This window comes from Lepeophtheirus salmonis, chromosome 4 (genome assembly GCF_016086655.4).
Source record: "Lepeophtheirus salmonis chromosome 4, UVic_Lsal_1.4, whole genome shotgun sequence".
Taxonomy (NCBI): domain Eukaryota; kingdom Metazoa; phylum Arthropoda; class Copepoda; order Siphonostomatoida; family Caligidae; genus Lepeophtheirus; species Lepeophtheirus salmonis.
Window position 1 is genome coordinate 6316259 of NC_052134.2, and position 16956 is coordinate 6333214.

The 16956-nt window shown below is 29.2% G+C and overlaps 1 protein-coding gene and 1 long non-coding RNA gene across 3 annotated transcripts in view; one reads left to right on the forward strand and one right to left on the reverse strand.

Moving 5' to 3' along the window:
- Window positions 1-16956, forward strand: part of LOC121116458 (uncharacterized) — a 423817-nt gene that overhangs the window by 310448 nt on the left and 96413 nt on the right. The window lies entirely within an intron of this gene.
- LOC121116720 (uncharacterized) lies at window positions 9475-14134 on the reverse strand. The gene is made up of 2 exons (XR_011779507.1): window positions 13845-14134; window positions 9475-9901 (listed from the first exon to the last, which is right to left on the reverse strand). It is a non-coding gene; the product is annotated as an uncharacterized lncRNA (long non-coding RNA).

A 16956-nucleotide genomic window follows, 5' to 3' on the forward strand; every position in this document is an offset into this window, starting at 1 on the left:
GAGAGAAAAGAGGCCCTGCAGTCTTCACCACAAAGTTTCCGGGCTCCATTACGAGGGAGTGGAATGCTGTCGATTCCGTGGAAGTCATCAGGGCATGCAAATCCTTTAGGGGCAGGATGGAGAAGATGGTGGCTGCTGAGGGAGGACATGTTGAATAAATCCATTGTTTAATATCATATCTAACTTTTTCATATTAACAAATACACTCCAAATTCCCTTTTTATCAAGCAGGTTGAATTTTAAGATAGTTCCAATTTATCGTGGACAAGTTTTTTTGTTCGTTTAAGACAAGACTGGACATCTTTTGGAGCAATACATCCCTAGTTTTAGGTTATATTACTAATGTTATGCCTTTTTTTTTTATTAAACAAGTGTTCAGAAATGGCTCCTTGCAAGGGTGTTACCTCAAAAATTATTAGTATAACACAGTGGAACACTCATTTTGTACAAATGAATTCAAGCAAAAGAGGGAATTTATCTTTGAGAACAAAATCCAAAGCTGATGTCAGTTTTTCTCTCAGTCATCTGTATTCTGAAATATATGGTATTATAGTTATTATTCGGGACCATTATCATACAGGCTCATTTTTTACCTTTAAAGCAATCCCCAAATTAAAAGTAAGATTAATAAAAAACTAATAATAAAACTATTTTTTTATGATTAAAATAGTTTTTATTGATTATGTATCTATTCTCAGCTCGTTATATTTCCATTTTTTGGCTGAAAAATGTTGAAAACATCACTCTTCTTTATACCCAAAAACAGATTGCAATTTTGTTATCTCATTATGAAACTTACTTTATGCTAAAAAAGATATCTATATTAACACAAATTTTTATAAATCAGAAGATTTTTATTTTTGTTTCATAATGATAAAAGTATTCAATTAGAGTTTTGATTTTACACAGTTTTAAAACTAAAATAAAATAATCAATTATCTATACAGTTTTAATATATTATTACCCGCTGATTTTTTTATTGTTTTTTTTCCAATCAGGGCTGTGGAGTTGGTAAATAAAATGCCCGACTAAACTTCCGTATTTTGAATGTAACGTACTCCAACTGCAACCAACCATTTTTTAATAATATATTTTATACACTCTATAAGTACTATTGAGTCATTTGAGTCTAGAGACTTTAAATATATTGTTATTAGTTGTAAGTATTAAATTTAGTGTGCCAGTATAAAGAAAATATTTGGAATATAAGATATTTTACAAGATGAACAACAAATTATTTATTTATTTTATTTCGATCAGTGGCGATAAACAAAGCTTAAAATTATTGTTCTTAATAATAGTGATGCATTTATAATACAAATATTAAGATATAAAAGACAAAAACATAGGAAAACGTGACAGTGCAAGGAAAAACAAACAAAGAAAAAAAAAAAAAACAAGGGTCACAATAAAAAAGAATTTACTAAAAATCGCTTGAGGTCAGCCTCACTTCCCTAGCCAAAGCAAAAAGATATTTTGCTCAAAAGAATAACAGATCTGTAATAGAAACTATGTTTAAAAATGTCCATCTTTGGTTTTGGTCAGTAAATGGTGTTTTGAGTGGAGAGTCTTGTTTTGTGGAACAGATAGCCTTTATTCAGTATCCAGGTTGGGGGAGATAGGTTAATCTTTTTGCTTAAAATTCGCTGTAGTGTAATTATATATTTAATTGCATGTCTATGAGACAAAGTGATGAGGTCAAGTCATTTGATTTTGCATTTGTAGTTCTCGTTATCTCTCAATGAAAGAAAAAACGAAACAAACCTGGCTTTCAACTTTTCTATGGAGTCAATCAAGTACTTTCTTGAAGGATTCCAGATCCGTACATTAAAATCGGAAGGACATAAAGTTTATATAGTTTTACCATAAACAAAGGGTCACGAGTTTTGAAGCTTCTTTTAATAATTCCCAGGTTACGATTGGCCTTCTTTATAATGTATTGAATATACCTCCTAAATTTTAAGTCACGAGGGATGTAGATTCCTATGTCCAACTAATAATAATCTACCACCTTAAAACTTGGGTGAATGAACTCTTTTTTGGAAGAAAGGAAGCAAGACACATTTATTAATATTTATAGACATTCTCCAAGTTACACTCCAGTTAATAAATTTGGTATAGACATCGTCGACAAAGTTTAAATCAGAACATATGATTTTCATATCATCTGCGTATAAGAATGTATCTTCTGAAAAATTATCTACTAATTCGTTAATGCAAATATCAAAGAGCTTGGTCCAAGTACACTTCCTTGTGGAACAGATGAATTAACGTCACTAGGCTCAAAAACAGTGGAATTCATCAATCTAATCTATCCATCATCTAATATTTTTTGTAGCAAAGTAGATTATCTCCACTTGGGAACCATCTGAAATGATCCCAAGAACGTCGTTTTAAAGAGACAAGTCGTTTAATTTCCTTTTCCTTTTTATCGTGATTAATATTATGCACCCGCTACGGGAGATTGCTCCTAACAAGCTCAGTGCACCAGGCAGTGTCCAGGCAGTCTCAAGATTGTTTGGGTGGTGGGAAGAGGTAAAATGTATGACCCAGTCAATTGTACAAAGTATTTATTCATTGAGAGATAGTCACCCTTGGCAAAATCGAAGTATCCTCTAGAGCTGCTTTTTTTTTATAAACAATAGTTTCAGTGGTGGAAATTAGGATTGGATAATGATCGGATAGATCTTTAACACTTTAGTGTTAACAATAGAATTGGAGGAGGAGAGGACCAGATCCAGAATATTGGCCCGATAATGAGTAGCTTCACTGACTTTTTGTTCCGGAAAAGATCTTGAAAATTTCTATATACAACCTACTAGTATGCGGTACGGAGGGGATCCGGGATACTCAATCAATATTAGGAAGATTGAAGTCCTCACAGATGATTGTGTCAGAACGAGTTTATCTTAGATAAGTAGAAATTAATTGGTCTTCATTATGCCTGGTAATAGGAGAGTTAAATATAGAAAGGATCCTATGATTATCACATTGGACTTCGCATATTTGGAGATTTACTTCAGAGATCTCCCTAACTGAACAACAGCTGAGATCTTCAGAGTAAAAGACCGTCACACCACCCCTTTTTTTCTTGGATCCCATTAAGCGATTTGCACGGGAGATAAAGTTGTAATTAGTCAAAACAATTTCGCCGTTTCTATGATCATCAAGCCATGTTTCTGTTATACATACAATAGCTTTATCAGCAACGTTCTTGTCTCTTATTTCAGAGGCGACCGACCGGAGCTTCATGTTGTATTAAAACAACCGAAAACCTTAAACAACATTTTCCAATGATGTTGTATATCACTTGTCTTGCTAATGGGCTGAACAGAATAGCAACACTCTGACCTGATTTCTTTTAAAATACAAACACTATCATCTCTGAAGTGAATATATATATTTTTTAATTCAGGTGATCTAAAACAATTGACTACTACGTTAAGCACTTCAATTCAGTCAAAGAGTATTTGAATGTTATGTATGGAAACCATGATGCAATCAATAATTCAAAACATATTTTTAAACATTTATAATAAACATTTTTCCATCCACTTTTGTATGGAATAATGTTTATTCGACACAATTTAAATCCAATCCGTGTAACTAATAAAGCTTTGAAAGATAAATTATCGCTACTCCAATGTGTAACTATTCTAGAAAATCTATGGTAAGATATTACACTTGACCCTTTCAAAATTAATGTCTGTAGATGATAAGGATACATCAAATGCTTGGCATAGTATTCCACTGGTTTAAGCCAAGATCCCTAACGCCTGAGGATAGGTGCTGGTGGGAGGTAATGAAAACCTTCAGTCTTTCTCCTCTGAAATCTGAGGCAAGAACGTTGCAGATACTTTTTACGACAACACTTGTAATAGTTTTATTGCCGGCTTTGGTAACATTTTCCAAATTAATTAGATAAGGACAATCCAAAAAATAATCATATAAAGGACCAATCAACACAGCACAAGAAACGTAATGAATTATTGTACTTACAAAACCAAATCTCAAGTCAATACATAGATAAAAATAAATCTAATGCTTATACATTCATAAGTTTCTTAACATAATTTATTTACTTGTAAGTCGTAACTGATGAACAACAATAAAAGCAACCTCTCATTGCAACTTTACTCTTAACTCTGACAACATTGGGTATTCACAAAACTAAGTAATGAACTAACATAGCTGTTGACCTATGTTCTAGCCAACATAATAGCTTAAAGCTTAGAGATGTTAAGGAATTGTGATTGCATACACTATAGAGCACGTTTGAAATTAGTGAAGTAAAATTAAAAATGTGTTAACTTTCAAGTTTCATAAATTAATAGTACTTAATAACTTTAATTTATAACCACTTAGGAAAAAACTTTACGAACACTCAATGTAAGCCTTAGATTATTAATAAATATTATTTACATAAATTATAATAATTTTTGTAGCCAAAGTCAAAGTCGGTACATATTTTCCAACTCCTGACTTCGACTCCACCAAAAAAGGTACCAACTCCACTTCCACTCCTCAGTCCTGCTTTAAATAAATTATCGTTTAAAGATTTTAGAAGGGAAAATATTTTTACACAAAAAAAATACAAAATATAATTGGTAGTATATCTTATTTAATTTTTATAGAAGATTAGTTAATAAAATAATTAGCAATTGACGATTCTAAGAAAAATTTAAAAATGATTTTTTCCCCCGGAATATATCCGATTTCAATGATCAATGTAGACAACCTGCATTAGTTTGCATTTTATTTTATTTTTTACCATCAAATGATTTTGCAAATTTCAAATAATTAAATGAATTTAAAAAATTATTTTTTCTATATTAGAAATTGAAGTAATTAAGGGATTTTATAAATTAGACTAATAAAAACTCGAGAGCTCAATTGTAATTACACTTACTTTAACAAATATACTGTTGAACATTGTTGAAATAATTTTTTTTCAACTGTAAACGCACGTTTCCCTGTAACCCAATGTATGATAGCAACTAGTTGTATTACCAATAAAAATTCAGAAATTATCTTTCCTGTAGAATAAAACCATCCCACTACTACAAGCTTCATTGCCACGCATTATAAAAGACAAGTGATATTGTCGTATATTGTATAATCAGGGGCGTCCACAGGATTGTAAATAAATATTTTTTTGAGGGGGGGGGAGGGTTTGTTTTTTTGAAAAAATTACCAATCTTAAGTTTTTGGAAAAAAAATTCAAAAATCTCCAGCTGTCCAGAAAAAATTAAATTTTTGAAAAAAAAATTCAGAAATTAACTTTTAAATATAAAATTTTTGGGAGAAAAATATGAAAATCCATAGCTATTCACAGAACATTAATTTTTTCATAATAAAATTTGAAAAAATTCAATTAAATTTCAAATATTTAATTTTAGAAAAAAATTACCAATATTAAATTATTTGGAGAATGCAAAAAAAATTTAATTTTCTGGTGGATGGGACCTACAACCTCTCCAACCCACACCCAATCCACGCCCTTGATTATAGTAATGGATGTCTTAATGACAAAATTATTAAAAATTATTAGAATATTCGTTCATCTTTGGTTTTAACATAGATTTAGTTATCAAAATATACGAGTGCCTCACTCAGATAATCATATACATTTGTAGGTATAGATATACTTTTTTAATGAAACATGATACATTTGTAATTTAATATAAGATCAGCTTTCTAAAATAAAGAAAGATAAAAATCCTATCTCAATAACGACATGAATAAGGTTCTTTTCTTTTTATTTTGACATTACATTTTCCAGAGATATATTGTCTTATTATCATATGAAAACACTTGGAGTTTATGTGTACAATATCTTAACATCATTTTTCAAAATATAAATGTATTTTTTTATGTCAAATATAATTGTCAGCTGATTAATGAGAAACAAACTATGTTCGAATAATACACGTCGTTATCTATAGTGTATTGAGCAACATTTTCTCCAAAAAAGAAACCGAAAAAAGGGGCAAAATCTGTAGTTGTTTGACAATTCTTCTCAAGTAGGTATGAAATCATTATTTGGAGTTCTTCACAGCTTAACAAGAGCTAATTCGTAGTGAACCATTAAATGTTTAGAACACTAAAGATCTAAAAATATAGACAGGTGAATAGAAAATACAATATTAAATTAATTATGTGACTGAACTCTTACATATGATTGAGAGATCAGTAATTGGACTTATCCAACATTTGCTGTATAAATGCAGAGTAGGGACACAAAACATACATTTGCATTTAAATTCAATTGTATCCCCATTAATTGTTTAATCAATATGTTTCATTATGCAACCAGACAACAGCTGAAACAAATATAAACAAGATTTGTTAGTATCCCATGTCACTCAATGTAAAAATGTCGTAGCAATAACAAAAAAGACAACACGTGTACAAATTATCAATTACCCTAATGTTTTTGTCTGATTCAACCGTTTTATAAGTATCCGGATTTCAACCACATACTAGATATTTCTTTAGAATTCAATAATAATGATAACAGCTTTGGAAAAAAACTACTCCACATTAGGGTGGAGCTTATTTTTTTTAATTTGAGAAATTTGGAGCTTCAAGGGTCTCAATTTTTTTTCTTTTAGACTTAAGACATCGTACACAAACTTTGAACTGGTTTAAAAATATTTAGAGGTAGTTCAAGAGCTCCAAAGTTTTAAAATTTTACAATTTTTTCCAAAAATGATTTAAATCAATATCATCTACACAATTCGGTTTACAACAAACTTTATAAAAAAAGGAATTTAGTTAAATAAATTGGCTATCGAAAATATATAATAACTTTTTCACTAACGTTTTGTGTTAGTTAGTCAATAAGAGCAAAGACTAACATAACTTGCATTTTTTTTTATGTATGGCCATCTTATGCTTGTTAAAAGAAATGATATATATATTAACAATTTATGTGTCCTAAATTCTTATCCATTGTTAATTTATTACTCAAAATAGAAAAAATCCGATAAATTTGACCGTTTTCGGACCTTTTACTGAGATTTTTTTCGAATAAAAGGACTTTATGAGCTAAATCCATTTAATAATTTGTAATGGAGCAAAAATAATTACTGATTGCAAAGATGTTGAACTTTTTATAACCTTTACTTGATCCAAAAAGTCTCAATAGCATAATTTTAATTCATAAGTAGAGAAATTAAACCTTATTTTATTTTAAAATGTGATAAAAAAATTTGAACACTGCTATTTAGTTTAATTTTTCATTACGAAAAAATTCAAATTCAAGGCATGTGCATTGACACAACGAATTCAAATACGGGTAGGTCTGCTACAGCTTGTATTATTCTTTAGAAAAAAAAAAGTTTTCCTCAAACACACATTAGACACGGTATAATGGAATTAATCATAAGCACAGTTTTTCAGTCATGTTTTGGATTTATGTTTTCTCCTGGTGGTCAAATGTTCAAAAGACTTCAAGTAAAATGGTCATCCATTAATGCATATAAGTATAAAACTGGAATTGAAGATGATGAAATAGCTAGCCTTGTAGAAGATGGCGACAAGAGACCCTTGATTATGATAAGAAATTAAATAAAGAAATCTTTCTCAACACGACTATAAAGAATTCTTTAACCTGGTAATTGTATTCCTTGGTGATGTGCATCCACCAGTTGTTAAATTTATGTCACCTGGTTGCTATACAATATGACCTCAGGCTATTAAAAGTTTTATACCTCCTAAAAATTTGGATGTCTCGATCCCAATTTAAATGGACAACCCTAGAGGAGCGAGGATTGCGCAATATTTGTGTATTGAGAGTGAGAGTGTATCTCCGAGCCTGAATGTCTGCTCTTCAAGCCTTAAGTGCACCTAATGTGATCTGAATTTAATAAAGTTCCTTTTTAAATATTCTATCACTAATTCAAAGATATCGAATATCAACATCAAAAAAAAATTAAAGCACTTACAATAATTGGCCGAGAAACTTGTTTGATTAGCTTTATTTAACAGTGCATTAAGATCACATTCAAAAGACGAATAATAAATTCTATACAAACTTTGAGTAATAAAACTCAACAAAAGCTGTTCTTTACTCTCAAATGAATTAAAATACAAAAACTTAGAAGATTTCACTAGAAAAAATCAAAGAAACTCTTTCAGAATCTGTACTCTCAAGAGAAATTTCTTGAGACGATCCTGATTTATAGACTGATTGAGGTTAACTACCAACAAGTTCTTGATACTATCATTCATTTAAAACTTGTTAATGATCCTGCTGAAAGTGGAGTCAGTCTCATTAAAGAATATCGTGGTATACTAGCATCTGATGAACTGCAGCTCCAATTCTTTCTCCAAGTGCTTGAAGATCATGAAAACTAATATTTCCTTGATTCAAGTAAAAAGACTCTTTTAAAACTTTATTACGTTATATCCAAAATATATGAAAGTTTTATCATTAAAAAAAATAATTATTATATTTTCTTTACATTGTGATATTTCTTAAGCTTAACCCAACATATTACTGCTTTAAAATGATAGTTTTCAAGTAAAACTACCCTATGTTACTTTTAAATTACGACTACTACGAAGATGTGGATACATAAGATGAATTAAAGTTATAAAGGCTAATTATCAAAAAAAAAAAGATTTGGAAAAAGTTGGAAAAAGGTCAAAATTATGGTAATTTAACCTTCTCTGTCTACCTCAAGTAATCAATTGACCATTGCTAATGATTTTATAAATTGTAAATAAGGATAATATTTCTCTCACGAGCAAACAAATAGACAATAGGCATATAGCAAAAAATTCAAGTAATGAGAATCTTTGCTCTTCTTGACCAATTAGAACCAAACGTTAGCACAAAAAATTTATGATATTTTCGTATGTAACTTCATGTAATAAATTTATTGTTTTATAAAGTAACACCAAAGTTGATATTCAGGTAAAAACACTTTTTTTTTTAATCATAAAATTTCAAAAACATTGGACCCACAGAGCTACCTCTAAATATTTATCAAAACCGTTCAAAATTTATATACGATATATTTCGCCTCAAAAGAAAAATTAGCTATCCACACAACTAAACATTTTTCAAATTTATAAAATAAACTCCACCTTTCTCCTCATATTGCAAATTAGAAAAAAATATCACAAATGTTATGATCATATTTTATACAACTCTTTGTAACTTTTGTTTTCATCTCTTTTATGCATTTATTAGCAAGTGCAGCTTATATGCACTCATGAGTGATTTCTATACCAGAGAATTATGAATATTTGATATCATACTTTGTAGTCCACTATTATGGGTTTTTTCTATAAAAAACTTTATATGAACATAGTTCAACAATACGTCATTGTTGAAAAAAAAATTAAATAATTACCATCATTTTTTGTATTAAAAAAAAACAGTTGAAAAGTCTATTATGTACCAAGTCAATTGTATGTTCATAGAATATGTTGGATTATTTGCATACCAATAATAAACCATCGTTTCGTTATACTAAGTACTTTTATTTAAGTGCATTTAGCAAGAGAAAAAAAATAATGTGCATATTATATATATTTTGATATACATAATTTAAATGCCGCTAGAAGTGTTAAACGTGTGTACATATGTATTTTGAGTGAACGATAAAATGAACATATTTAGTGGTCTTTTGTTTTATTCAAAGCACGTTTAGCACGTAGGAGTGAGTTCTTAAATACATATGGGGGCCCAAAGTTGTTGACACCATATTGAGGAGAAAAGCCGTTGTAGTTATCATAATTATAAAAGCCGTTATTATTGTTATAGTAACACCTCGGAGTAGAGCAGGCTTCATAGGACCATTGACCATTGTAACGAAGAGAAGGAACCGCATCATGGCACGTATTACCATAGTCTACATAACACCATCTACCTCCAGTAAAATCGGATCTAGAATTTAAGAAAATTTTATGTCAAAAACTCGAAAAAAAGTAGATCAAGGCTCAAATAAATTTTAACTATAGGAGTGACTGGGACGATTGAATCCCATACAAACTGCAGTCTAAGCCAGTTTTCGGGGACAACATTAGGGCAACTGATGTAGGTTGTACTTGATAATTTAAAAAAAAAGAGACTTTGCAAACCTAAATTAATAGATATTGTCTAAAAAAAGGTCATATGAAATAAAATAAGAAACGTTTTTCTAAAAAAACCCCATTTTATTTTATATATTAAACTAAATTTATAAAACTACATAGAATATTGGACAACCCACTCGGATAAGATATTTTCTTTGGAGGAATGTGCGTAGGTTCGATTCTCGATCGCTAAAGGGAAGGAAATTTACTTGTAATATGAATATTGTCTTAAAATATATTTCCTGACTGAGATTGATTAATTGTAGTACTATAATATAATTAATTATATATAATTAGTGCAATTACATATGAAGAATGAGGGGGAAAAGAAAAAAAGCTTGTATTTTCATCTTGTTCCCCAAGACCCGCTAACTGTAAAACCAGCCCTGAACAGTGTCATGGAATTATCATCCAATATTCTTGTGTTAAAATACTTAATATTTTGATATCTTTTTTTTCATATTTGTACCCATATAAATCTTTTGAGATAGGAAACTTTTGTTTTCATAATGTCTAGTTATTTATAATTTTGATCAAACTCATATAAGCTTGAATGAAAATGTTTTCTTTCAAATTATATCCTTAACGTTCATCACCTTTCAGAAAATAAACTTGATTTTGTCAATATCAGTACGACTAATGCGATCAACATGTAGCAAAACATGATTGTTGCTTGTGTAGCTCTTTTTTCCCACACAAAATGTCGCTTTTTGACAACAAAAAAAAGTCCTTCCGTAGCCAATTATATGTATTTCAATATTGATCAAGGGAGCTTCAACTCGCCACTTGAGTTATAGCTTTAGGTATGACAGGGACAATTGAAAAAAGGCGAGCTAAAATTATCTTCATTATAAAATAAAAATAAAATAATCTTGGGAAATAGAGTAAAAGAACACTTTTTTTTTCTTAGCAATTTGAACATCTACGACAGTCAAACAATTTTTAAGAACTGACTAACCAGGGTCAGAATATAAAACTAAATCTACAAATTAGGATTTTTATTGATGAGTGTATAGTAAATAATTGTTATCTTCTTTTATCAGAGTTGGTATTAAAACTCTTATAAAAATTGGGAAATAGCATTATTATTTTATTCAGTTTTGAAAATGTTTGACAGATACAAAGTTAGGATCCAAAACTTGCAGTAACATTTAATTTAGATTTCATATCAGTAATTTTTAACTGCAATATTTCATAATCTAACCAAACGACAGCTGAAACAAAATTATTTGAGCCGAATAGAGCTATTGTGGGAACAACTAGACAGAAAAGTGCCCCATTAGTAAGTGGAGCATTTTGAAGAAGGTAAACAAGTTTATATTATCTCGTGTTTCTAGTTGTAAAAACGTCGGAGCAACGACAATAAAGACAACACGTGTGCAACCTCCTCTGCACCAGTATCGGGACTGAGAAGACTGTAAAGATAGTTGGCATCTCCATCAAGACTGTCTACAATTGATATTGATGCCGATTCTTGCCAACTCCTTAAGTTATAACAAAATTAGCCCAACGTGGAGTTAACTTTAATAAAATTGTCTCATTTTTCAGGAAACAAAAATAATGAAAAATTACTATAAAAAAAAAGACGCCATCAAGTTAATCAACTAGCCCCAAGCAAAATTCCTGCAGACGCCACTTTAATTGGAGATAAACTGTCTATAATGATTTTTTCTTTGCTATTTTTAGCGTAAAAACTATCAAAATAACGATATTAATTTTGATATCTTAACAAACATTAGTCCACTGTTTTTAAAAGAAAACTCTTTTGTTTTAAAAGTGGACAAATTTTTTGAAACATATTTATTGACAAACTGGTGTTGTTTCTTTGTGTTATTGATATATTATTTTAAAGAAAAATCAATATCATTGGTAAAAATATAAAACACTGAAGGGTGTACTCATCTTTTCTCAGAATTATTTGTTAAACTATAAAACAAAGTTTTTCAACAGCCTTCGTAAACACAATTATTGTATGGTCAATTTAAACAAAAAATCACTCTTTTTATAGCTATTTAAATTTATTTAAAAAATTGTTTTAATTTAAAATTCTACAAAATTGCAATCACAAGAACTAAAATGCACATTTTTAAATATTATAATAAGTCTGGTGGTGAGGTATCATCTTAGGATCCAATATATAACTAATGATTTTTTTAATTTCTTTATTTATGTTTGATATGATGCGCTGAGCGTCATACACGGTTGTTTGCTATATTATTATTTTGAGGATGTTGTGGCTACATAGTTTTAAGATATTTAGTGCACACTCTAAAAATAAGGCATTCAAAGACAGACTGACACAATATTTTGTTATTCATAATAGTTAAAACTGTCCTTCAAAATATTTATATACTGGTTATTTGTATTTATTTACTTGAATTATATTTGAAACAAGATCTTTATTGATTTTACCCCTATGTTATTATATTTATATACTTGTTGGATACACAAAACAGATTGTGATCTTTGGCTTTTGAAAGTTTTTTGACAAAAATTCAAATATGAAAATTTTTTTGGAAATAAAAAAATTTTTAAAATTAAATTTTAGATATTGATTTTTTTTTAAAAGAATTAAAAAATCCATAAATTTTCACCAAAAAATTCAATTATTAAATTTTCCGAGAAAAAAGTTCAAAAATCTATAGTTATTGACAGAAAATAATTTATTTGCAAAAAAAATTGAAAAATTGCAGTCAATTTCAAATATTAATTTTTTTGGAAAAAAAATTCAATTATAATTTTTTTTAGTAAAAGAAAAAAATCCTTAATTTGGAGGAGGGGGCTACTGCCCCTCTAATCGACACCCTGCAAACACTCCTGGTTTAATCTCCCGACCAATCATCAACTGATCAATTTAAGAATTAAAAGCATTTCCATCTAAAACTCTTTTTTATTATAAATCTAGTTGAGTTTTTTGTTCATTTTTAAAGTCTTAGATTATTTTTGCTTAATTTTCCGTGACTTCCCTTTAAATTCTATTGTAAGTACTCCCTGATGTGTTAAGCCACCCCAACATTAAAATGGATATTTGAGCAATATATATTTAACTCTATTTAACAGTTAAATTTGTAACATATAATACCATAAGCATCAGTGAAAAATTTTAATGCTTTTATAGCATTATATTTTATATCTGTGAGTTTATAATCTGAAATAATAGTTGGAAAAATTAATATTAAATTTTTTATTTCTTAATTGCATAGCTGCTCGTATCAAGTTTAATAAAAGATCTTGACAGCTAAGCTGTTTTTCTCCCTAGCATTTGGTTAAATTATTAGGGTGAACACATAAATTTTTGGGGGTCATTTTAAAACTGGCAAATCACATTATTATGCATAAAAATAATTCTTTGAAACTTCTATAACTAATTCTAAAAACTCTTATTAACCCAGAAACTAACAAAATATCAAATTAAGAAAAATGGATACAGAAAGACTATGTGTATATCATATTTTGCTTTTTTTTCAAGTTCTTGATTTATTACACAATGATATTTTAGTCTCTTGAGTGAATAAGCACCCCTATCTAGGGAAATAACAGAGGCTTTATAAAACGTTTATAATAAAATTATCAAAAAGTACATATTCCAACATGGCGTCGCTTAGGATTTTTATTATGTAATATATGACGACAATGAAAACACTCTAAAGAAAAATATATTCTGAATATATTCAAAAGTATATTTGCCCAAATTAATTAGTAATTTATTTTATACACATAAAACAATCAACAAACTAGATCAATAGATAACTTACGAAAAACAGTTTCCTTGAGTGTATCCTTTGATATCACTAAAAGTATAGCTATTACATTGACAACCACAGTTTTGATAGAGGGATGGGGATCTTAATTGTCCTTGTGTAAGGTTGAGCATGCTCAAAAACATACAAACTAGTGTTTTAATGAGTTGAATTTTGATCATTTCTTAAGGTGTTTATATTTCACTTCCCAATGACGATAAATGTTTGAAACTTGTTTCTTCTCCTATTTTATATATGTATCTTTAAAAAAATGTTGTTTCCTTCTTGATGTATTACTGTAATCTAAATAAAGACATATTTTTTTAATGAGATGTCGAAGACAATATGGTTTACCTTAAGTGACTTTGTTTGTTCCTAGAAACAGTCATTTATTACAAATATATGTATAATAATATTGAACTATGTACGGATATTTATAATGACAACATAATTTGTTGTCACTGATAAGAGATCTATTCGATATTGTTAGAAATATATCTACCCTATACAATATGTACATAATTATAGGTTTAAAAAATATGACAATTGAAGATTGCACTCTTTTGGTATATGTAATCTGAAGAGGATTTTTTATTTTCCAAAGGTGATATCATTATTCTCTATTCTTGAAGAGATAACAATAAATATAAAGTAAGCGCTAGTTTGTGAATGGCATAAAGTAACGCTGAAGGTTTGTCGGGGATATTTAAGTGTAAGTCTCACAGTGGATAACGAGACTATATTTAACAAAATCATAGATTTTGCTTAAAATTTAGTATTTCGTAAAGAAATGCCCTGTGCATTTAATGTAAAAAATTGCATTTGAAAATAATGGGGAAAAGTGACTTTAAGAAAGATTTTCTGAGGCATATCTAGGAACTTTTTTTTTTCCTATGTTAATTTGGGATATTATTTACCAGTACCTTTGTTGCAAAAGCTGTGATATTTCTTACATTATTTAAAATTCTCTTCACAACAGAAAAAAAAACGATATCTAAACTATATTTATGGTTTTTACTGAAGTGCACCCCAGAAACATTGGCATTATTGGCATTGGCTTTTTAACACCAGGCGAACTGCCATTCTGCCCGCTCTTTCCCATATGAGTAAATCAATATTCTATTTTTTAGTTATTTTTGGGTCTGTTTATACTTTCTGTCTCTGATTAAGACAGTAGATTCTGATTGGAGTCTTATTTGTTAATTTTTGCGAAAGAGATTTGAGTAAATGGAACGTAGGTACTTTGTGTAAACCAATCTTGGAAAATTATTATAGTGAGTGTGATGCATCCCAGTTTGTAGTTCATATTCTATTGTATATATGAAATAGTAAAGTTATATAACTGATTCTAGTTGAAACTACCATTATAAGGAATTTGAGACCATCAAAACCTGTTTTGAATTATTTCTTCGGCTATTTCTGTCCTTTTGTGGTAATTTCCTAGCAAACTATTTGAAAAGAGACACACATATCTTAAATATAGGCTATTGTAGATAAATTATCCATTGTGAGGCCCTGTTGTACTCGAAATCGTTGTAATTCTAGCCTATATCTTGTTAGATACGGAGTAGGGTTTGTGTTTATTTCCTCTATCTCATAACTGCTTGCAGCTGTTCTGATGAAACGTCTTGACAACTAATCTGCTCTCCTCACAAATATTCACCAAATTGTCTGGGTATTTTATATTATTTAAATCTATGTGAATAAATGTATATTGTGAAAAATATATTGATATATTGTTAGATTATATATGTACAATTAGTTCTGTGTGTTTGTGTATCGAGTCATTTTTTGAGCATTTTGTTTTCAACTTTTTTAATATATGTGCTGAATTAAAAAAAAATCAATAATAAGAGAATACTTTTTTATCATAAATATCTTCTAGAGTGTATCTCATGGGATCTTGTTTTTCCTGGATTTCTCGTAGTTTTAGCTCTACGAGAAATTTTCTGAAGATCCTGCATTTTTATTATAATAATTATGTATGTACACGGAGTTAAAGTTTTGCTTGCAGGTCTGGTTTTGAACTTCAAGATTATACAATCCCCAGCTCGACTAAAAATTAGGTGTTACATCATATAATATTTAAGTTGTTCTTATTATGTGTGTGGGTGGGTTATGGAATTCAAAGAATTGGGATCTACAGGGTCTAAAAAACTAAACCGAGAACTAATAATGAGCACTATTATGTTATCATAATGATAACATGAAGAAAATTATAATTCAGAATGTATTCGTTCTTTTTGTTATTTTGTAACGGGATCCTGAAATTTAAAATTTGATTCCCAAGATACCACTCAAGATAAATTTCAATCATATGCCTTGTATTCCATCTTATATGATGAGATGAGGTACCCCAGAATAATTACTATAGTTTAGAACCTTTGTTAGATTTATGAGACTTTATTGATCCCGAAATATAGCCTTTAAATAAAATGTATCAATTTGTCATACTTTCATCATTGTGACGATAAAGTTTAACTATTTTGATGGAGCTTCAGAAGGATTTATCCGAATAATGTATAGTATTGTTTGGTACAGCATTAGGAAGGAAAAGAGGGGCTAAAATATGCAAAATTCACTTTTTGGCAAATAAGTCAACTTGTAGAAGTGATATTGAGACGTGAATTATTCTTATCGTCAAAATTTAATACTTTCGTTTATAGAATATTATTCGTAATATAAAATTAGATGTCGATATATATATATTTTTTTTTTTTTTGGTTTCAAGTTGTCCCAATAATAGAAATTTCATTTCAAGCACTAATACTAAATTAACTCCATTTAACTCTTAAACTACCCACAAAAAAATATATCTTCAATAATATATATTTTTATGCTGTAAAAAGGGTTTTAAAAGAAAATTAATGAGTATGAAAAATACTCCGATGTATTAGATTAAGAAAATGACTCATATCTTAGGATTGAATGTATTCACTATCCTCAAAGAGCTGTAGCTAATGTAACACTAATAGGGAGAGGTAGTAACTCGGACATAGGTCCATATTTTGAAGAGTTGTGATCCCACTTCATCTCACAAATCAAGGCTTGCAACTTGACAAGGAATCGATAACTCAGATTCACAACTTGAACTCCAAAGGTAGCTTATACTAGCCACAAAAAAATT